Raw genomic sequence first — 22,177 nt, forward strand, 5'->3', positions numbered from 1 at the left:
GCATCTGCAACCTCCGCAGTGATGAATTTCGGCTACCCAACAAAGGAACCCCACAAGGATCAGTTATTTCACCCCTCCTTTTCAATATCGCAATGATGAAGCTACCGAAACAACTGAACGCCATCCCAAACCTATGCCATGCCCTTTACGCCGACGACGTCACGCTCTGGACCAAAGCACCTACTACTGGACAACAAGAACGCAATCTACAAGAAGCCGTCGATACTATCGAAAGATACCTCCGACACTGCGGTCTGCAATGCGCACCCGAAAAGTCGGAGCTTCTCGTCCTGAGAGCACGGACACGAGGAAGACCACCTAACTATATCGAACCCGATCCTAGCGTCTCGCTCAACGGAACCGAGATCCCTATAGTAGACTCTCTTCGCGTACTCGGACTTCACAGCCACAAGGACGGCTCAGGGGCGGCCACTCTCCCGCGTCTCGTCGTTACGCACCTCGTCAAGAGGATCACAAACCAAAGAAGCGGACTTAAGGGGCACGACACACTAAGCATAATGCAAGCTCTCCTAACTAGCCGTATCACCTACGGAACTCCCTACTTGACGCTCAAGCCGGCAGAAATCAAGAAACTCAATGTTGTCATTCGAAAGGCAATCAAAGTAGCCTTGACCGTCCCACCCATGGCATCAACGGAGAAACTCCTCAAGCTCGGCGTCCACAATACGTGGGAAGAGCTTGTCGAGGCTCATAAGATCAGCCAACTAGAGCGGCTCAAGCTCACACCCACCGGACGTGCAGTTTTACGCTACCTCAACTACAGTCAAAGCTTCATTGCAGACACAGACCAGAAAGCAAGAATCCCACCTGCAGTCCGGGACTGTATCAGCGTTGCAAGTATACCGCGCAATATGCATCCAACTTATCATAAGGAGCGTCGGCAAAGCAGAATCCGCGCGCTCAGCAAGAAATACGGGAGAGACCCTGATACAAGGTACACCGATGCTGCCCGGTATATTAAACGAAACGCCTTTGCCCTAAGCGTTACGGATCACCAAGGCAAAGAACTTGCAGCTGTCCCCATCCGAGCAAGAGCCTCCGAGACTGCAGAGGAAGCGGCAATAGCTCTGGCAATGACAACATGCCCTGAAGTAGCAGCAATACTAACAGACTCCCAAGCAGCAGCGCACAACTATCAAAAAGGACGCGTATCAGAAACCGCGCTCAAGATACTAAGAAATCACATCGCACGCGCCCCGCTCCCCGACACCCACATCAACTGGGTCCCAGGCCATCAGGGCATGACAGGAAATGAGGCGGCACACGCCGCTGCCCGCGAGCATACCAGCCGGGCTTTCCTGCCATCCCACACTAGGCCGGCCACCAACGTTGATGACATCCCCCTGAAGTACTCGGAGCTTCTGCAACACCACCGACTCAGCAGAAGAACGTACGCTTCACCACACAAGAATCTGAGCAAAGAGGAAGAAGTCATCCTGCGCCGCCTACAGACCAACACCTACGTGCATGGAATAATCATGCACAGACTGTATCCTACGCAGTACTCGTACACGTGCCCCCATTGCGACGTTCCAGACACCCTGCAACATATGGTCCAGGATTGCCCACTGCGTGACAAAGCCGCAGACCCTACCTCACAAGCTCCACAAGACGACTCCAAAGAAAGCCGCCCCATAGAAGCACAAAATGAGCGCCCCAACTCACCGCAGATCCATACGATAACTGAAACGTGGGAGGCCAAGCTTTCCTCCGATGACCTGGACGACCAACGCAGTCTCGTCGCCCGGGCCACAGAGGTAGCCCAAGCCAGAGGGTTCTTGGAATGAGGAATTCTCCCACCTAGGGTGAACCGGGTTCTGACTCGGTTTACCGTTTCGGAAAATAAAAGTTTAGTTCTCTCTCTCTCATTGCTCCTCTGTCAAAAGCAACCGGCCCGGTCGCTTCAAGGGCAGCGGGCGCGCACTATGGGCAAGAGTGCCAACATGAAAAGACAAAAAAGAAACATACAGGAATGTACACAATACTGAAGCGGTTTGAGAGGGTTGCTTAGCCCTGGCGTGCGTAGTACGGCTTCATCCGTACTACGTGGACGACTTCAGCACGGGGACGGCGTCGGTTCGAACCAGGATCAGAGCTTTAAGGCACCACCTCGTAGTTCACATCACTGAGGCGGCGTACGACTTCGTAGGGGCCGAAGTAGCGGCGCAACAATTTCTCTGAGAGCCCACGGTGTCGGATAGGTGTCCACACCCACACGCGGTCGCCTGGTAAGTACTGGACATTCCGTCGGGTCTGGTTGTAACGGTGGGCGTCGGTATTCTGCTGGGTGCGGATGCGATTCCGAGCAAGCTGGCGAGCTTCCTCGGCTTTGTCGACGAAATCTTCAGTGGTGTCATTCCTTGTGGTTCCGTGGTCTACCGGGAGCATGGCGTCTAAGGGGGTTGTAACGCGACGTCCGTAAACAAGCTCGAATGGTGTAAACTCGGTGGTCTCCTGCACAGCGGTATTGTAAGCAAACGTGACGTAAGGCAAAATTTCATCCCATGTTTTGTGTTCCACATCAATGTACATGGAGAGCATGTCGGCTAATGTTCTGTTTAGGCGCTCTGTTAAGCCGTTAGTTTGGGGATGATAGGCTGTGGTCTTTCGGTGGTCGGTGTGCGTGAGGGTGGCGACTTGTTGCAATAACTCCGCTGTAAACGCTGCACCGCGGTCAGTAATGAGTACAGCGGGTGCGCCGTGGCGAAGCACGATGTTGGGGACGAAGGTGGCGACTTCAGCAGCAGTTCCCCGAGGCCCAGCTTTCGTCTCCGCATAGCGAGTTAAATAGTCAGTTGCCACGATTATCCACTTATTTTGCAAGGATGACGTGGGGAACGGCCCAAGAAGGTTCATTCCCACTTGCTGGAACGGCGCCGGAGGGGGATCCAAAGGCTGAAGGAGGCCGGCAGGCTTGACGGGTGGAACTTTACGCCTCTGACAGTCACGGCACGTTCGCACATAGCGCTGAACCGACGAAAATAGCTGTGGCCAATAGTATTTTTGCCGTATGCGCGCTAATGTCCTCGCGAAGCCTAAGTGGCCGGCACAGGGATCGTCGTGACACACCGGTAAAAGTTCCTCGCGCAGTGCCGTCGGGACGACGAGAAGGAACGTTTCCTGGCTATTCTCGAAATGTTTCTGGAACAGGACATCGTTTCGCAGGCAGTACGACGTCAATCCTCGTGAAAGTGGGCGTGGGACAACAACGTCAGCTCCCTCGAGATATCGGATGACTGGAAGCAGCTCAGAGTCTGCACGTTGATAGTCAGCCATGCGCACCACGTCGACGAAACCAACAAACGGCAAATCTAGCTCCAATCGGAAGATGTCAAGGGAATAGGAGAACGTGACAAGCAGTCAGCGTCGCTATGCTTATGGCCGGATCTGTAGACAACAGTTATGTCGTATTCCTGAAGGCGGAGGCTCCAACGAGCGAGGCGACCTGACGGGTCTCGTAGATTGGCAAGCCAGCAGAGCGAGTGGTGATCACTGACCGCTCGAAATGGCCGACCGTATAAGTAGGGTCGGAACTTGCTGATGGCCCAAACGACTGCTAAGCATTCTTTTTCGGTCGTTGAATAATTAGCTTCTGCTTTTGTCAGACTACGACTCGCGTACGCAATTACACATACTGCGCCATCTTGCCATTGAACCAGAATGGCCCCGAGTCCTACGTTGCTGGTGTCGGTGTGTATTTCAGTTGCCGCGGTGTCATCAAAATGCGCCAGCACTGGAGCGGATTGAAGGCGTTTACGCAATTCGGTGAAGGCCTGCTCTTGTTCTTCCGTCCACGCAAAGGGCACATCTTGTCGCGTCAGTCTCGTGAGCGGTTCAGCAATCCTTGAGAAGCCTTCAACGAAACGACGGTAGTAAGCGCAGAGGCCCAGGAACCGCTGAACAGCCCTTTTGTCTTTAGGACGAGGAAACTCGGCAACGGCAGCGAGTTTTTCTGGGTCTGGTCGTACTCCTTGGGAGCTGACCACGTGGCCTAGAAACTTGAGTTCCTGGAAGCCAAAGTAACATTTTTCAGGCTTGATGGTGAGGTTGGCTTTGCGTATTGCGGTAAGGACACTTCGTAGCCGGGCGAGATGTTCATCGAACGTGCTGGAAAACACAACAACGTCGTCTAGGTACACTAGACGCGTCTGCCACTTTAGTCCAAAGAGTACAGTGTCCATCATTCGTTGGAACGTAGCAGGAGCGTAACAGAGACCGAAAGGCAGCACTTTAAATTCGTACAGCCCATCTGGAGTCACGAAGGCGGTTTTTTCACGGTCACGCTCGTCCACTTCGATTTGCCAGTACCCTGACTTTAGGTCTAACGAAGTAAAGAACTGAGCATGACGCAGACGGTCCAAAGCCTCATCGATCCGTGGCAGGGGATAAACGTCGCGTTTGGTGACTCGGTTAAGCCGTCTGTAGTCAACGCAGAAGCGGAGTGTGTTGTCTTTCTTTTTTACTAGTACGACAGGCGATGCCCACGGACTCGTCGACGGCTGGATGACGTCATCATTTAGCATTTCTTGAACTTGACGCTTAATCGCCTCCCGCTCCACAGGTGACACGCGATACGGATGCTGACGAACAGGCCGCGCCGACTCCTCTGTAACGATCCGGTGTTGCGTAACGGAAGTGCGCTGGACTTTGGATTCCGTGGAAAAACAGCAGGAGAATTCTGTCAGTAGGCCCAGCAGCTGATCCTTCTGTACATCTGCTAAGTCAGCATTAATGTGGACGCGGGTATTCAGGCTGGCGTTAGCTGTTGCATCCGGTGAAGTCACTTGTAACGTGCCGATGTCGGAGAAGTCAGCAATGTCGTTCAGGAATGCCACAGCTGTACCTTGAGGGACGTGCTGATACTCATGGCTGAAGTTTGTCAACAAAACTTGCGAGCACTGATGCTGTATTCGAACAAGGCCCCGGGCGATGCAGATGTGTCTTTCGAGCAGCAGCGGGATATTTGCCTCGGCAATACCCTCATAGCCGTCGAATGCGTCGCAGGTGACGAGGGTCACTAAGCTGCTCCGTGGCGGCACCGTGAGGTTCTCGTCAACAATCCTCAAGGCGTTGACATACGTGTCGTCAGTGCTGCTCCCTGCTAAGGCCTGCGCCGTCGAAAACGTTACCCGCGACTTTTGTAAGTTAATCACAGCTCCATTAGCCTGCAGAAAGTCCATTCCCAGAATTAGGTCCCTCGAACAGCTTGGGAGGATAACGAAATCTCCGAGGTACGTAAAACCACGAATGCTCACGCGCACTGTGCATCTTCCTACCGGGGTTAGCAGATGGCCTCCTGCAGTGCGAATCTGCGACCCAGTCCACTCGGTAGAAACTTTCTTCAGCTTGCAGGCAAGGTCCATGCTCATAACTGAGGTGTCTGCTCCAGTGTCGATTAACGCCGTTATTTCTTCGTCGTCTATGGTGACGGGAATGTTCGACGTTACTACCTCTCGTAAGGTGTTTGACTCCGTCTGTACGTCTGCGTCGTTGTGTTTTCGTCGTCGTCGTCGTAGTGGAGGATCTTGCGTACGGTCGTCGTCAGCGGCCTCACCTCCGAAGGTCGCTGAACTCAGTTTTCCCGACCCGCCGGGCTAGGCGAGCGGCGTCTCAGAGCGCCGCGAGTAAAGGCTTGGCTTGGTGATGGTGACCTGTAACGAGCAGGAGACGACGAACGGGGCTCCTGCAATCGCTGATCAACATTGCGACGATTCGCGACGAAACTCTCTATTTCCGGCGGCCGCTCACCAGGTCGTGGACGAGGTGCATTCGGCGAGAATCCACGGAGCCCCACATGACGATAAGGACACATTCTGTAGACGTGTCCGGCTTCGCCTCAATGAAAACAAAGAGGCTTGTAGTCTGTGGTGCGCCAGACGTCGCTCTTCCTAGTCCTTGCTTCGGCGATGTGCGGTGGGCTGCGAGGCGGCCTGAAGCTTACTTCCATTTGTTGAGTGGGGTGTACCATGCTGCACGCACTTGAGGGTGGCGGACGGCGTACTGCTTCAGCGTAACTCATTTCGGCATGCGGTCCCTGCTGTGGTGCTTCGTACTGTCCAGGAAAATGGACGGCCTGTCGGACCTCGGCGCGCACCATTTCCGCAATGGAAAGTTGTCTCACAGGGGCAGTGGTCGTCTGCATCTTCTGCAGTTCCTCCTTGACGACAGCCCTGATGAGTTCTCGCAAGGCGCCAACGTCGTTACCGAGGGTAACGGCAGAGAGCTCCCTTGAAATCATGGCGTCGCGGTTGTTTTGCCTGGCCCGCTGTTGAAGGGCCTTTTCCATAGTAGTGGCTTCGTCATGGAACTCTGCAAGTGTCGTCGGCGGATTTCGAATGAGGCCAGCAAAGATTTCCTCTTTGACGCCGAGCATGAGATGGCGCACCTTCTTTGCTTCATTCATCAAAGGGTCCGCACGTCTGAAAAGCCGATTCATGTCTTCTACGTACGCCGTCACTCGCTCATTCGGGCCTTGAATTCTTGCCTCCAACGCTAACTCCGCCCTCTCCTTCCTGTCCGCCCTGGCGAAGGCATTGAGGAACTGCCTACGAAATTCTTCCCATGACGTCAGTGTCACCTCGTGGTTCTCCAACCACGTTTTCGCGGAATCCTCAAGAGCGAAGTACACGTAACGTAGCTTACGCTCGTGGTTCCAGTCGTTGAGGTTGGCAACCCGGTCAAAATGGTCAAGCCAGTCATCGGCGTCCTCTGAAGCACTTCCGTGGAACAGATTCGGCGTCCGGATGTGATTGACGACAACGTGCGATGCTGCAGGAGTGGCAGGAGGTGGTTGGTTCGTCATTCTAGTCCGTTCGGGTAGCAGACCGTGCTGTGGATGGAGTCCCTGGAGATGTCGGCTGGCACGTACGTGCGCAGGGGTAAGCTCGGTTGAACTACTCGCCGGGCTTAGGTCTGGGGTATGCGCCGGAGATCTTAACATTGACCGTACCCCGCACGTCCACCAGAAATGTCACCCAGCTATTGCAACTAAAACAGTTGACCACTGACAGATTGGGAAAAAACGTCTGCCTTTAGCGATGGCTGGTCCTCGGAGAGCCCGCGCGCAACCATGAGCTTCGTCGTTCTCGCCTTAAAGGTCCCGTGTCAACACGTGCAAACTTATTTCGCGTCAATATATTCGTTGCCATGTCGTTGTCATACGCTCGTCCTTATCCCATTGAAGCCATACTTTTCTCATGGCATAGTCCTTGTATGGTCACCACATAGTCGTCCTCATGCATAAGTTGCCATACCTTCGCTGTAACACCGTTGAGGCCGTTCTATTGTTAACTTCTTTATTCCTACTCTCGTTACACCATCGTCATAATACAGCCGTAATTATACGTTTGTCGTCATGCCGTCGTGGTTACGGTTTCATTTTTATCACTTCATTAACGTAATTGCATTTTCGGCATGCCATCATCGTCATCATACCGCCGTCGTTTATTCCTCAACGTCCTTCCTTCATAATTATATCCTAATCATGCCATCATCATTCAGCAGGGATTGTGCGATCGTTCTCATGCTATTGTCGTCATGGCATCGTCGTCAGTGAGTCAATATCATGTATTAGTTGTCACACAGTCGTCTTCATGCCATCGTCGTCACACACTAGTCGTCATCCTATTGTCCTCAAGTTGTCATTATTATATCATCGTTATACCATGGTCATCCTTCTAGAATTGTCTTTTCATTAGTGTCATGTCTTCGTTACTGCACCTACCTTTTTTGTTCCAGTTATGTCATTCCACCGTCGTCAGTGTCTGTCATCCCGCCGTGCTCATGGGCTATAGCAGAGTTGGGCGACATCTGAGTGTCGCTTATAGCCAAAGCAACGGAAGCTTCATAATGACCACTATAGATGTTATGGAAATGTTACTTCAGAAATAGGGTGTGTCAGTGGATAGCTCGAATGCTAATTGCATTACAATACGCAGTCATCGTGATATGTGGTCTGCGGCAAAGTTTTGTAATCATTTCTGCCCCCTTTTTTTTCCATTCTTGTGAAGCAGTGCTGCATGGTATGCATGTAATAAATTCACCTTCTAAAGGAAATTTGTATAAGTACACGTTTCTCGATCAGTGTTCTTGAACTTTACTCTGGCGTGAAGCAGTGGTCTTTTTGCTTGGCTTTATGATCTCATGTTTTTTCGACTATGTGTAATTATGTAATAATTATTTGCGTACTCCCACTGCTGCCTACAGTTTTTTAATGCTGGAGTGTGTGCGGAAATAAATAAATAAATGAAATGCGGAAGACGTCTTGTTCAGTTTAAATAATTGCGCACTTCATCGCATTGGTAAAAGCTGAAACTCTTCACTTTAGTTGGGAGAGAGCATATAGAATAAGGAAGTTGTATACTGCAAAAAAAATTTTATTTTCACAGTGAAGTTTTACCATTAGGTCTCAGAGATGGGACAGAGGAAGGCCCGCTTCTCGAAATTTGGTGTGACCATCAGCCACTTCCACGCTGGATTTCTGCAAAGTGATAGTTGAGAAATTTATTGTAGCAAAAAAAATTTTAGATCATGCCACAAACATTGATAAATGTGCATCAATGTAAATTGATGGACATTTATTAGTACATGAATGAATAGAATTTATTGATAGGAAAGACAGAGAGGTCGACCTGAGCTAGTGCGCTCTAGTCTGCTACTCTGCACTGGGGAAGAGGGAAGGGGAGTGAAAGTATTGGGATGGATGATGATGATAAGAGAAGTGGTGAGTGCTTATGTACATGAGACAGTTGCTTCGCTAGAGCCGCTCGTCGAGCTTGGTGTCCTGCAGGAACTTCAACAATACTTTTGTTGCATGCATTGAAATTGCAGTGTCAGGCCATGGGCCGAGGATAGCTCCCTCCGACAGTAGTTGTCTGCCAACGCTGGCTAGGAAACTGTCTAATGTCCTTCGCTCCAGCATATATGCTGGGCAGTCGCAAAGTACGTGTTGCAGTGTTTCGGGCATCTGGCAGTGTACACAAACAGGGCTGTTCGATTGGCCGATGAGGTGCGCGTAGCGACGGGTGAAAGCAACGCCGAGCCGAATCCTGTGTAGCAATGATGTTTTGCTCCGTGTAAGCTTCGGGGCCAAACAGAATTTACCGTCTGGGTCAATCGTATGTAGACGTCTGTGAATGTTATCAGAGTGGGCTCTGTAAGCCTTTGTAAAGTCCTGCATGAGTGCCGTGATCATGGAGTTGGTGTCAGGTCGCGAGTAGGCAATCCGTATTTCATCAGAGGAAGAGGAGGCCGATCTTGCCTCACTGTCAGCGAGTTCATTACCAAAAACACCACAATGGCTAGGCACCCATCGAAAGGTGATCACGTGGCCACTTAACTCGGCACTGTGATAAAGTTCGACGATTTCCAGCACGAGCAGATAGTATGGTCCTTTCTTCAAAAAGTATTTTAGCACCTGTAGCGCTGATTTGGCATCGCACAATATCGTCCATTTATGGGGTGCCTGCGTTCTCATAAAATGGACAGCCTCCCGTATTCCCGCAAGTTCCGCAGCCGTAGATGTCGATTTGTGGTCTAATCGAAATCGTTGAGTAATTGCAAGTTGTGGGATGACAAATGCGGCCGTTGTGGCAGATGGCGTGGCCGAACCATCGGTATATACTTGTACAGTCCCACTATATAATGTAAATATATGGGACAGGGTGAGCTGCTTCAAGCCAATGGAGCAAACGTGAGATTTCTTCCTAATTCCGGGTATCTGAAGCCTCACTAGTGGTCTTGGCATTGTCCATGGAGGTGTCGCGGGGATGTCGGTGGCCTGGAATCTTGCAGGTACAATGCTTGCGTGACATGCAATAGCTTTAGAAAAAGCACAGTCAAGGTTGGTGCTTGGAAGTGTTGACAGTGGATGGTGTGAGTGTCTGGCTAGCAGGCGAAGATAGGTTCGCACAGGTTCACAAGACCTGTATATGTCGATAGGATAAGCCCATGCTTCCGCTATTGTGCCCTTCCGTTATTGTGCCCTTAGAAATATCCGTAGTGCTTGTGCCTGAAGGCTCTCCAGCGTGCGTATACAAGATGACCCCATGTTAGATAACACAGGCATGCTCTAGCGTATGTAGCCCACAAAAAGTGCCTGGTACACTTGGAGCAAACTTCGCTCAGAGGGGCCCCATCTCAGTCCTGATATTACACGAAGAACGTGTATGAAGTTGGTCAGTTTAGCCCTAAGCGCAGTTACATGTTTGGTCCAAGAAAGACTGCGGTCTATTATCTCGTCAAGATATCTCTGGTGGGTGACTAAAGGAAGCGCCGTTCCGTCGACAACGATTGGATAATGTGACATTGATTTGCGCGTGAATGCCATGACTGCACACTTAGTTGTTGAGAGTGGCAGGCCTCTACGGCGCAAGTACTTCGCCGTTATGGTAGCCGCACGTTGGAGCCTTGCACGCACTTGTTGACGTGTGACCCCAGATGACCAAATACAGATATCATCCGCGTACGTACTGATACGCGCTGTTTCAGGTAGCTCGTCTGCAAGGCCCACCAGTATGATATTGAACAATATTGGGCTAAGGACACCACCCTGCGGAACACCGCTGCGAACGTCATGTCTATAAGTCTCGCCATCCGAAGTGGACATGAAAATGGTGCGGCCACTGAGGTAACTCTGCAGCCATGCATACATCCGGCCACCAACACCAATATCCTCAAGCGCCTGAAGAATCGAATGGTGGAAGACGTTGTCGTAGGCACTTTTCATATCCGGAAATATTGCGCATACCAGACGACGGCGTCTCTTTTCCTGTTGAACAGAAGATACTAGGTCGATCACACCGTCAATGGATGATCGGCCTCTTCTGAATCCATTGATGAAATCAGGAAGTCCACCACTTTTCTCGAGTAGCCATTCCAGTCTGCTCAGTACCATCCGCTCCATCACTTTACCGACACAGCTTGCCAAGGCTATTGGCCGATAATGTGAGAGATCATGTGGGCATTTCGCAGGTTTTAGCAAAGCCACAAGACGACTGCACTTCCAGTGATTAGGCACAGTTGCGGTGTCCCACGTAGAGTTGTAGAGCGCCAGGAGAATTTCTCGAGCTTCTACTCCAAGATGACAAATCGCGGAGTAGGTGATTCCGTCTGGTCCTGGACAAGTTGACCGGCGGGAAGAAGATATCGCAACGTCGAGCTCGTGCATAGTAAAAGGCGCGTCCAGACGGTGATCACTAGATGACGGGAAAGTCAGTCGTGAATGGGTTGGTATATCGTTCGAGGAGCTCACGAGTAATTTGCAGAAGTCATCGGCGACCTCAACTTCACGCCGGCCTTGCCGTATGGCCACAGCGCTGAACGGGTGAAGCTGTGGTGGAGGTGAGCGAAGGCTTCGTACAGTTTTCCAAATTCTAGAGAGATGTTTTCTCGGACCCAGAGAGCCACAGAATGATCTCCAGCGTTCTTTGTCAAGCTTGTCAAGGTGGCGCAGGACATGACGCTGAGCCCGGCGTGATGCAGTGACGTCTAATGGTGATTTGGTCCTTCTGTATTTCCGTTCTGCTCGACGCCGTATCGCGCGAAGTCGCTCGTACTGGTCATCAATAGATGATCTAGGTGAGGGTGCGCTGAGGTGTTTTGTTGTGTCACGTAAAGTGGCCGCGATGACGTCTTCAATATCATATGGTGCTTGGATGGCTTGACATGTGGTGGCCACAGATTCTCCAAATGTTGGCCAATCAATAGAACGCACAGTGTGCGGAGCTGGGGGATGTAACCATTTCAACTGAACATATGTTGGTAGATGGTCACTTCCATGGGTGTCGAGATCAGTACACCATCGTGTAGCAGACAGCAGGCTTTTTGAAACAAACGCGATGTCAAGACAACTGCTGTAGTAAGAGCCTCGAAGGTATGTTGGCGAGCCATCATCGATCACCATCAAGCCTTGACTAAGCATGAAGTCAGCCAAGTCTGTACCGCGGGCGTTCGTCGAAGCAGAGCCCCACATGGGATGGTGGGCATTAAAGTCACCGATGACTATGTGGGGACCCGGACAAGCTTTCAGTATGGACAGCAAATATGAACAGGCTATGCTCGAGGTTGAGGGTATATACCCGCCAATTACTGAGAGTGTGCGCCGCTTCTACTTCAGCGTTATGCAAACGTACTCGTTGGAAGCGTGTGCAGGAATGTCTTTACGAAGGCACGTTAAATTCCGACGAACAAAAGTGAGCACTTTGCTTAAATTGTGGTCATTCCTTGACCACAGTGGCACATATCCAGATACGCGTAGTAAAGACGTCATGTTTGGTTCACATATTACAGCCACGGGAAATTGGTATTTGAACATCCATTGCCGAAAGTCTGCGAGGCGGCCTCGTAGGCCTCTGGCATTCCACTGCATTATTGCACATCTTCGTAACTGGTTTTCAAAAGAGAGCGCCATGATGCCTTATTGTAGAGCCGCGAGGAGCGGTTCCAAAGCATCTAGAACATGTAGCGCGGTCTTAGCAACCGGCGTCTGTAGTCCGCAGAGAAGTGAACGCATCGTAGTTATCAGGTGATTCAGCATACTTTGTACATTTTCATTTTCTGTCTTATCATTCTCAACCACCTTTGCAGACACATCACCCGACGCATTTAAGCCTGTTTGTTTGGGTGGGAGCGACGGCCAGTCAATGTCAGAGTCGGTCGGCGGAAGCGTCGCTTTAGGCTGCGCATGCGTTCCACATGCTGCTGCCGAAGAAGGTACGTCGGGCCTGCATCTTGATCGCAGAAGCAAACTTGGCAAGCGAGGAGTTTACCATGCGGCCGATGGTCCATCTGTACGGAAAGTACTCTTGTCTTGCTGTCGTCTGTGTCGCGATCGACGTCTGCGGCGGCGTATCGATGTAGCAGCCTGTCTGTGAGTGGAGTTGTCCCGCACCATCTTTCGAAGCACTGACATTTCGTCCTTGATTTTCTGGCAGTCTTTTGATGTCACTTCATGTGGACCGGCGCAATTAAGACATTTTAGGGCAGTAGCATCGCAGCTATCATTTTGATGGGCCCCTCCACACCGTTGGCATGTTACGCCGCCCTTGCAAGCTGCGCTTACGTGTCCTATTTTGAAACACTTCCGACACTGCACCAGTTTTGGCACGTAAGGGCGCACACGGTGTCTTACGTATCCTACTTTTACGTAGTCAGGTAATGTTTCAGAGTCAAAGACTGTTTTAATACACCGCGATTGACCGAAGCGGTGAATCTGCACTATTGGTGCGGTGGAATTCAAAAGCCTCTTGAGGTCAGTGTCTGCGATTTCTTTGTCCACGTCAGAAATAACGCCAGTCGAGGTTCCTTTTCCATACGCAAAGAAGGAGCGCACTGGGATGTTTCCTAGTAGTGTGGCAGCCTTTAGCGTATCCAGAATTGACTTGTTGTTCACGTCCACCGAAAGGATGTTCCTCCGTGCGTTAATTCTGATCTCGCTGACTTGGCCTGGCGCAATTCGCTCAAGGTATTCCGTTAAGCTCTGCCTGTTCAAGGTATTCAGATCGTCGGTAGCTGTGGTAGGGACGTAAGCAACAGTGAATGATTGCTTACCACTGTCCTGCCTGGGCAACGATTCACTGTCTGTTGATGTCCTCCTGAGTTTTCTCTTCCAACGGCGACCCACGGCAAATGTGAAATCGTTGTCCGATTCCATTTCTTCAACCGTTGAGCTGTCGGAAGATTCAAGGGCGACAGTGGAAGGGCCAGTGCGGTCCCTTGTCTTCGATGCAGCCAGTGGTATCGGTACATATGGAAGTGCAATGAAGTAGGAGGAAGGGCATGGGGGCCGGGGTACATTAATGTCGGTTTTCTAAGCACGTCCTTCGGCTAGTGTTAAAGCTTACAGTGAACTTCAAGTGGACCGAAATTCGCGGCATATTTTGCTGCATTTGAGTACATAAACCATTTACTTAGTACCGTTTTCATAAAGCATTTACATAGTAGCTTGGGCCATTGTTATGGTAGTGGTTAAATAATCCCATTTGGTACGTTGGAATGATTTTCTAAAGCTACATTTGATAAAAAAAGCTGTAAACTGCCTCACGTTTGTTTGCATTCATTATATCTCGAGATGATGATGATGATGATGAAAAACTTTATTTATCCCTCTTTAAAGGGAAGGGGGCAATGGAATAGAGGGTGGGGGGAGGAACTACTTGAAGTAGGCCTCCTTTATCCTCTCAGCCCACTCCAGGATGGCCTCCTGAAGTTCGGGCCTGGAGCTGCGCAAGGCAGCCTCCCACTGCTCCTCACTAGATATTATTTGCTTGAGGAAAGGGGGAAGGGGGTGCTTAGGGCACCCCCACATGATGTGGTTTAAGTCTGCTCTGGGAGAGACACAGAATTTACAAGAGGGAGAAAGGTAAATGGCGGGATGAAGGCGGTGGAGGAGGTAAGGGGACGGAAAGGTGCGAGTCTGCAGCTGTCGCCACAGAACTTCACACCTGTTAAGGTTAAGCGGTCTAATCGGTAGTGCGTGCAGATTTCGTGGTAAGTAATAAGTCGATCCCGCGCTGTAAACGGCGCCTCCTCCGTGGCGAGGTCCGACGTATCTGATGCCTGAGCCCGGACTGTAAATCCTCGGGCACTGGCATGAGCCGCCTCGTCTGATATATACCATTGCTTCTGCGTGCTATCGAGCTTGTCTGTTTAATGATACTCAATTTGCGGCATGAACTGGCAACGCCGCGGTATGCTTCAACCGGCATGCTATACTCCATATGAACCCTGTGACCAGGTTAACAATCCCAGATATAATTTAACCTTTCATTTTCTATATCGCACACTTCATCACTTAATTCGGCGAATGGTAGCAGTTGCGCCCAAATATTAGTAAAGGCGCTCCGCAGGCCCTCATGAAAATAAGCACACTTGAGTTTTATTTTATGCCAGAAACAACAGTATTTTTATTAAAGTGACGTTCGCTTACGTAGTAGGAAATTGGCACCCACGGGCATAAACCATTCCACGTTATTTTCTGTTCAAATTAGCTTAGTGGCCAGAAGCACGATGAGACAACATGCCTCAACTGCTCTGCGCTGTTATCGCCTTTATCTTGACTCGTACGACAGCGATTGGTAACTTCGGCCTCACACTAATTGTCACTCTTAGAAATCGACTGATCGTATTTTTACTCGTCGCAGTCGGAATCAAAAAACACGCCCCAACTATATACCGCTTCAAACAGGAATAGCGAAAGTATGTCATCCAGCAACTTAATATTTTGATGGTGCGAGGGTTCTCGACACGTTAGTTTCTCAACTTGACCGCTACACAGCGCGCTTACATGGTACCAACAGCTGGTAAAGGAAATGAAGGAAGATAGCACCTTGGAAAAACGAAGAAGAAAGGATGTGAGTGGAGACAACATCACGGTGGAATACTCGGCGCCTGTTAGCGCTGGTACATTAGTTGGTCACGACAAAAGGACTGGAAGTTAGGATAGTCGACGCTCTTGTATAATTTACACCGTGGGGACAAGTGTGTGTCTCACATGTAGTTCTTCGTCGCAATGAACACGCATGCTGGTCATCAGCCTCTAAAAGAGGGGATGATACTCCACGTCTGAAAAGCTCCACGGTGCTGAGAATTGCTGGAGTGGAAGTCGCCTATACCGGCCTGTGGGCTCGGGTGGTGCCGACAGCAGCCATCTTGCGGGGGAAAAAAGCGGCCTGCTAAGAGCATCGCAGTGCTGTTCGCCAACTTTTCCAGCGGTATTTATTGGCTGAACAGATTTTCATCTCTTAATGAAACACTGGGCTATGGGGCGAGCCATATTGGAGGTCTCAAGATAGCACATATCCGTGTACTGGGTCATTTCTTTTACTTTATCGGCATCAATTTGCAGTTGCCGCACAGTTGAAAGAGATTCCGGCAAAAATTATCGATCATTCACCCTCTTTAATGCAGTGCAGAAACTGATCCATAATTGAAGCTGTCAGAACAAGAAAGCAATTAAACATATAAAGTGTAGCACAAAAAATAGCAGTACATGCAACAAACACAAGTATTCCTTATTATCTTCATTGTCATCATGTGTTTCCGATGCTTTAGCATACTCATTGTAAGGAGGGTGTCGGAACTGAGATGGCGGCCGTTTCTTCTTAGCCTTAAATATAAAACTTTCCTGTATTCTCGAGCAAGGCAATGCTAATCTGCACTTTTATTTAATTGAGTAGGATAACGCCAACATGTAAACTTCTTATATCTCAACTTTCCTAAAACCACCCGAGCTGCAAGCACATTTTGAGATCCGCACAGCACCACTCATAGCAAGATACGACGACCCGAACCACACAAGCTGCGGCGATTGGCGTGATTTTGCCTCCCTGCAAGGTGGCGGCTTCATTTGACGGGCGCTACCAATACTCTAGTAGTTTTTCTTTAACCTCCTTGGCGTGGACCGAGAACGTTGCCTCCAGCAATATAAATACACTGCACTGGTGAATAGAGTAGCTCTTGCGAACGTGAACTGACGTGCGGAATGTTGAAGGGAGCCGCCGTCGAAACACATGATACTCGATAAATGAAACGTCAGTGTAATTGAAACTTAAAAAATAACTCCGAAGCATCCAAGAAATTGTTTTATGAAAGAGACTCTAATAAATGAAATAAGAGCAACTTGAAACGATAGGATATGTTTATAAATTATTCATTAAATTACCTTTGCGGTGAAGCAATTTGTATTTCAGGTAATTATTTGTAGTTGTACTCTTCTAATTTTTTTAATTGTAGCAAACATACCTGAAAGCATGTACTTCTTAGGAATTGTTTGTAAAGCACTTTACAAACGTCTATTGCACGCAGTAAAGGAACAAGGCCGCATAACATAAAACTATTCTCAACTGTTCTTATTCCAATACCATGCCGTCAAAAATACTCTGATGTCAACACACAGCCGACGCAAGCATTGTGGGTTGACCCGTAGCGCTATTTGAACAGCCCGGCCGAACGTTCTCCTCGTTTTAAGTTCATTGGTTTCAAAGGCTATAAAATTACCTACTATGACAGGTTTTGCTCATCTAGTTTGGTCAAAAGACGCGAGGAACGCTTTGAACTAGAGAGAGTTTCGATGAGGCCATGCTAGCACCGTGCATGTAGGCAAGCGGATGACGAGAGTGGTGCCGACGTCTGGGATTGGCTCACTTATCCTAGCTTAGCGTGTGGTGGCTCGCCAGAAATTGTGGTCGCGTATAACAGAACGCTAAAGGTGCCATTAAAACAGATCCTCAGCGAAGACGAGTTTGCAGAGCAACGTCGTATATGTGCTAAAAGAGCTCGATAACGTTATACTGCTGCGTAAAAAAACTTTTTATGCTCAAACTCACACGATCTCACTGGAAGCTCCGAGTACCCGCTGCCAGAGCGACCTGTGGGCAGATGTCTTGTATTCTTGTCCGAATGGGGCAGTCTTCGGCCATCCCGAATAAAGTTGTGTGTTGTTCGGCATATTAATGCTTTTTTAATGCGTACACATCACTTGTACGAGGTGAGTTTTCGCGCTTTTATGCTGTCCCGCGACAGAAAGGTGAAGTGGACGTGGCACGACAACTGTTCACCAATAGCGCAAGGCTAATGACAAGAAAGGCGTGCAACTATAAAATGCTTTTGCATGTGTTTCATCTAATAATGTATAATTAGTCCGCCCACGTAGTGTGAGATGGTGCTTTTTCGTTTTTTCGACGTCGCGTGACAGGGAGGCGAAGCGAGACTAGTTCGAAAAGTGGTTCCACCTTTCCTTGAGAGCTAATTGCAGAAACAAAGTAGCAAAAGTTTGGGATATCTTTACGTTATAGCACCCCTGTATCAATATCGCCTAGCTGTCTTGCTCACGCGTGATCGTGAAGTTTAGCGTGGTATCTAAATGATTCCTTATAATTATTATTTCACTGGTAGTGAGTGTTCCCGCAGATAACTCCTTTGTGCCCATGCGTAGGCTCCGGTACCCAGTTACGCAGCTTAAAAAAATATTATGCAGCACAGCATCCAATTCTTTCGAAGCATGGTATTCAGAGCTTATCAACTCTTTTTCTAGACACAAAAGTGGAAGTTTAAACATTCCCCTAAATAACATGAGGCAGGTGACCATATTTGCAAATTCCGGAGCTCCAGGGTCAACGAGGTGTACACGTAATATACCGAAATGAATTTCTGTGCATATCGCGCACTCTCAACCACACAAAACCAAACACGCAAAAGTTGGTTGTGACAAAACAATGATACCATGGTAAACGGCCATCTTCAATGGACAAGATGCACAATTTATTTCTTCAGGGTAAAACAACTGCTGCCGCGTATGGTGAGAAGAGAATGAAGTAAAACGCGAAAATCACCAGGCGTCTGTTCAATCCGCCCTCCAGATAGTTACTACTTCACGTTTAACTTGGGAATACAGTGCAAATAAACTCACCACAGTAGCACTCGCATTTATTCTTTCCTGTTTCCGTCCATTGGCAATTGATGGCAGAGTTTTTGTGTATGCAATAAACATTTGACCATCCAGTAGATTGTTGACTGCAAGTGCCCAACCTCTCTGCAAGGTAACCAGAATATAGAACAAGTTTCAGCGCAACAAGTAATGCTATTTGGTCTGTGTCACACCTCACAATGGTCACTTGAAATGCCACAATCTCGCTGCACATTCCATATTGTTGGTTTCACAAATTACTTGGTTGGAGCCACAAGGAATTTATTGATGATTGCATACAGATATGGCCAGTGCCTCTGTGTGTGTGGTTTTACACACACACACTGCGGCAGCAGTTGATAGCTCGGAACGACGACGGTTTCCATCATCGTGAAGACATCTTCGTTATCTGGTTGACGTCACCTCAGGCGTAAGAAGCAAATGAAATTTCGCCTACAACCGCGACTACACCATCGTGCAGTTAGGGGCTTTGGAATTCATAGTGTTCTTACTGCTGCACTCACTCTGGGAGTGGCGGCGTCATTGAATATATTTTGCAGCCACTACAGCCCTTTTTCTCTTTGGCCAAAAACAAAGCGGAGTGGGGTGGGCTGTAATGAACGATTACTGATTTGCGTGCACCACAATCAAGAGGTTGTTTCTGTGAAGACGTTGTCCGCAATCAGACCCAGCGAATGTCGTAGTAATGAATGCCCGAAACGGACCGATTGCTGAAGTCTGCTAGTGTTATTGTTTTTTTTTTGGTCGGGCTGCAATATAGCTTTAATGCCAGCTAGGTGGCGTACAACCAAGATGAAGCAATCCAACATGAATATTTGATTATTGCTGTGGTCCCTGGACAGCCTGTCTCAGAAGAACATTACCTATTCGTTGTCGATTACGCAGTGCACTAAAGAGCGCCGTTTTTCACCCGGTGGGACTTTAACACCCGACATCAAACTTCTCAACCTGCTCCCACCACACGCATGTAAAGCCGAGGCAAGTTGGCAGGTGTATGTGGCGGTCTTGAATACAGCTCCACATAAAAGTACTAACTTTAGCTGGGATGATATCAAGCGTTTTCTAAATTATAGATGACGACATTACGATTTTACCATGCAATGGCCTAACGATCTCGAAATGGCAGTTACTTCCAGCTACGGCTAATGTTGTGGATGCACCTACAGTATCAAGAAGCCGACTCGAACAATGTAGCTGCATGAGTGCGCTTGCCGTAATACCTGCAGCATCGGTTATATACGTCTGTGCCATCGATCCAAAAGACTCAGTGACAAGCAAAATGCATTCCTAGCTTGACGTTCACCGTGGCCCCTCCAAATAAGCGTCAGAAACACTCACGAGGACTATATATCATTATGTAACACCCTAACAGCTGCACCACACTAGGCAGAAGTTAGACAAAAGTAAATTTATTAGGACTATTGGGTTATGTTACGTTCTCATTCCTGGAATGACAGGCTTGTACTCATGTGCTACGCTGTTCATCCACCCGTTACGTATGAGAGACTCAGACTCTGAAGGAATCACGTCTTCTGTTCAAGCGCACACTGCTTGATGATGCTTCAACAATCCTTCGATGTCTGCTGGTTTCTTGAAGCAGTTTCCCAAACATTATAAGCCTAATGTTACGAAGGAAACAAAGCTTTGCCTATGCATTTTATCACAATCAAAATCTGTTCAAATCCTACTAAATTGGACCACTACAGATGTCCGTAGCAAGACAAATGTTTTTGTCCATGTACATGTAAGTTTCTGGCAAGAAAACTTGTCAACGAGTTGCTTTAGTTTATGGAAATGTTCGCGAATATTTCTTTTGAGTACTTAGCCAATGAGCTAAACGTACAAGGAAATATACAGCACAGAATCCCGAAAATATTCGCACTTCGTACAACTATAAAACAAAGCTACGATACTTTTGCAAATACTAGTGACGCAACACCTATCTTACAAGAATGGATAAATAATTCAAAGGTCAGCCAGAAACTAAAGTTTTGACAACATCGCTTCTCATGGGCAGCGTGACCGCTGTCTTAAAGCTTCGCAGATCGCTTTCAAGACAGGTCCCGCGCGCATCGTTTCAACACAAAGTAGTGAAAATAAAGCGCACACGAAGCTATCAGTACTGGGCGCACTCTCGCCCCATCGCACATCGCTTTAAATATTAGGCCGACACGGCAGCGCCATACGTAGCCGGCGCCGTAGTACCGTTGTTCACGACTGATAATGGTTTGACGCAGATGGATAAGGCGCTGAAAAGCGGTAAGGGCTTATAATTATCGGAACGTCATCAGCGCAGCTGGCGCCGCCACTTGCAGTATTTTCTTGCGTCATGAATTCACATTGCGCCGCCGTCCACAGAAGTTCCTGTCGCTGCAGCGCTGTTGTTTAACTCGTTACACAAGTTTCATAACATTGATAATGACACCTGGCTGCGTGGAGAAGAACAAGTGACACGATGCTTACGCCTACTCAGACAACTCACAAAGGAGTTGGCGCGCGAATTTTTCGTGTACTTACAACGTCGAACAGCACAGAGATTCCGCCGCTCCACTTTGTACGGCTTTGTGGGGAACCGACAGAAACACACATCGGAAGCATGACCGTCTTGGTTATGGCAATTCACCATGCAGCAGTAACGGTGGTAACGACAATTCGCGAACCACGCACAGCTAGCCATTCTCTCCATATCCGCTCGCTTTCGGCCTGGCTTGATGGAGCAAAGAGTGCTTGCTTCCCATGACCTATCATACAGGCGGTAGCGCAGAAGGTATTGTGTACATTACAAGCACTTCTTCATTTTGGATATTTTATGTCCGCTGTTATATTTCCTTAAAGTGTAATGTGCCATTAGGAAAGATGGTAAGGCAGTGTAAGGAAATGCACATTTTTTACTATTTCGAACAATTTGGTAATGTACTATGAACGCTATTCATAATCCCCTTACTCTCCCTCTCCTTATAGAGTCTACTGGGAACGCAATGCACGTGCGTTCTGCCGGAATTTTCCAGCTCGTGCCCAGCGCTTCGCGACGACTTTGGGGTAGGTCAACACGCGCTTGGCCTGCCGCCGCTTGCGTCGCTGCTCCCTCATTCTAGCTTGGCGCTAGGCCTCTCGATCATAAAATGAATCTTGTACGTCCTTAGCGCAAACAGAACTCGTACCAACTGCCAGACGTCAACAAAGCGATTCTCCACCTACCCTCCTCCTCCGCGACACTTCAGCTCGTTTTTCCTTCCTGGCTTCGCTGAACGCCACCTAGACTTTCCTATGGGTGGCGTTGCTTTGCCGCATGGTCAGTGCACTCCTCCGTAATTTCCCCGGCGCGCGATTCTCTTCTTCACCTTCAGGCGCCTTCCGCCTCCAACTCTCACTTCCCTCGCGGCGACACACATATCTCGATGATTTCACAGACGGAGCGAGTACGCTTGCGGGTAAAATGCACAGCGAGCGCCGGTAGTGGCAAAACGAGCGGTGCAGTATACGTGCCTCACGTCAGCTTTTTTGTGCAGTGAAAGAGATCGGTGCTGGACACATTTTTTTGCAGCTTGCCGCGATGGTAAACGAGTCGGGATCTGAGGAGACCTATGAGAGCGGCCTGTTCCATGACGTGCGTGCGGGAAATTGGTGTCATGCGGACCCTCCCGACCACTTGATTCGAACTCGCGTGTGGTATCAGCAGGGCCGCTTGTTTCGCACTATCATCTGCTCGCGTCGGCTCTCGGTCGCGCTTGC

At 49.1% G+C, this 22,177-nt stretch overlaps 1 long non-coding RNA gene across 1 annotated transcript in view; it reads right to left on the bottom strand.

Annotated features, from left to right (window-relative positions):
- Positions 1-8,386: 8,386 nt before the first annotated feature.
- Positions 8,387-22,177, bottom strand: part of LOC129385416 (uncharacterized) — a 44,075-nt gene continuing 30,284 nt past the window's right edge. Inside the window, exons 3-4 of the long non-coding RNA XR_008612951.1 lie at positions 18,428-18,550; positions 8,387-8,500 (exon numbers count right to left, since the gene is read on the bottom strand). This is a non-coding gene — a long non-coding RNA (uncharacterized lncRNA). The remainder of the gene's footprint in view (positions 8,501-18,427; positions 18,551-22,177) is intronic.

This window comes from Dermacentor andersoni, chromosome 7 (genome assembly GCF_023375885.2).
Source record: "Dermacentor andersoni chromosome 7, qqDerAnde1_hic_scaffold, whole genome shotgun sequence".
Classification (NCBI taxonomy): Eukaryota; Metazoa; Arthropoda; class Arachnida; order Ixodida; family Ixodidae; genus Dermacentor; species Dermacentor andersoni.